The sequence below is a fragment of the Cornus florida genome, unplaced genomic scaffold (genome assembly GCF_030987335.1).
Source record: "Cornus florida cultivar Cherokee Brave unplaced genomic scaffold, ASM3098733v1 CherokeeBrave_3.0.0_Hap2_Chr10, whole genome shotgun sequence".
Classification (NCBI taxonomy): domain Eukaryota; kingdom Viridiplantae; phylum Streptophyta; class Magnoliopsida; order Cornales; family Cornaceae; genus Cornus; species Cornus florida.
Genome location: NW_026775580.1, coordinates 1,264,483 through 1,266,115, shown reverse-complemented (window position 1 = coordinate 1,266,115; position 1,633 = coordinate 1,264,483). Strand labels below are relative to the sequence as shown.

Below are 1,633 nucleotides of genomic sequence, written 5' to 3'. Positions count from 1 at the left end.
CCACCCCAACCTCCCATTGTTCAAGGAAATCACGGTGCTCATGTAGCGCCACCGGTTGTGAATCCTCCTCTTGCTTTGAGAGATCACTATATGCTAAATGAGTATAATGCACCAACGTGCATTCAATTACCTCCATTTAGAGCACACCATTATGAAATCAAACCACAAACTATCCAAATGCTTCCTAATTATCATGGGCTTCCAAGTGAAGAACCTTACAAGCATTTGGATGAGTTTCTTGAAGTGTGTTCCACCGTGAAATACACGGACATGCGGAGGAGGTTTTAAGATTAAAACTCTTCCTTTTCACCCTTAAAGATAAAGCGAAATATTAGTTCAACAATCTAAGGCCTTTTTTTGATAACTTCTTGGACAGAAATGCAATAAGAATTCTTGAAAAAGTACTATCTAGTTTCAAAGACCAATGCAATAAGAACCTCAATTTGAGAATTTTCTCAAGGGGATGGGGAAATGTTTCACGAGGCATGGGAGTGCTTAAATGATTTTCTTAGGAAGTGTCCACATCACGACATTCCCAAATGGCAATTGGTCCAATTTTTCTTTGAAAGTTTGTCGGACAATTGTAAAGGAATGGTAGATGCCTCTATGGGTGGTTCATATCTTGATAGGCATGAGGATGATGTATGACGTCTATATGAGAGCATGAGTGAGAATTCAATGCATCGATCCTTATCTTCCAAAAATGGTAGAAACCTAGGTGGAAGGAAGAATGTCGGCTTGTATCAAGTTGACAATTCTAATGATATAGCTTCCGAAGTGAAATCTTTATCCCAACGGTTTGATTAATTTTTGATCAACCAAAATTTGGCAAATCAAGTGTCTTCCTCCCCCAGTCATACTCATCATACTTCAAATGAATCTTGCATGACTTGTTCTAGTGTTTTACATTCTACTTCCAATTATCCCCATGGACATGTGCAAAGTGAGCACCACGAACAAGTGAATGCCGTATTTGTTAAACAAGGGAATAATCCCTATGGAACTCGTTATAATGCCGGGTGGAGGAACCATCCAAACTTCTCTTGGAAAAGCCAAGGGGAAGGCTCAAACCCTCCCTAAAGTGGTTTTCAAGGCAAGTATGTTCCGCCCCCAATTTAAAGCCAAGGTTCCCAATGTTATAGATCATCTTATCAAGCACCACATGGAAACCAATTTTCAAATACTTACTTTCCAAATCAATCTTCATATTCTCAAGGGAATTCAAGGAGTCCTGCATTTGAGGAGAAAGTCTCAACCGCTTTAGGTACTTTAGAGGCAAATATCCAATTACTTCATTCTCATTCCCAATCAATTACAAAGCTAGAAACCTAAGTCGGGCAAATAACTAGTACCTTGAATGCTAGGGAAAAAGAGAAAATGTATTTGAATCCACCACCCAAGCAACAATTTGTTGTGGAAACTAATTCTTCTTCGGAAGGTCACACAATTGAACATGTGAATGCGGTTACCACCTTAAGAAGTGGAAGAATTGTTGATAATCAAATTGGTGTTCAAAATGAAGAGAGTGAACTAGTGCAACCAAAAGTTGACACCCATTCCGTCTCATATTCTATTCCTCCTTTATTGCATGTGAAAGAACCCTTTGTTGAGAAAGACTTGAAAAATGATTGTG

At 38.9% G+C, this 1,633-nt stretch overlaps 1 pseudogene; it reads right to left on the bottom strand.

Annotated features, from left to right (window-relative positions):
- Window positions 1-434: 434 nt before the first annotated feature.
- LOC132280554 (small nucleolar RNA R71) lies at window positions 435-533 on the bottom strand (annotated as a pseudogene).
- Between the last annotated feature and the right edge of the window lie 1,100 nt (window positions 534-1,633).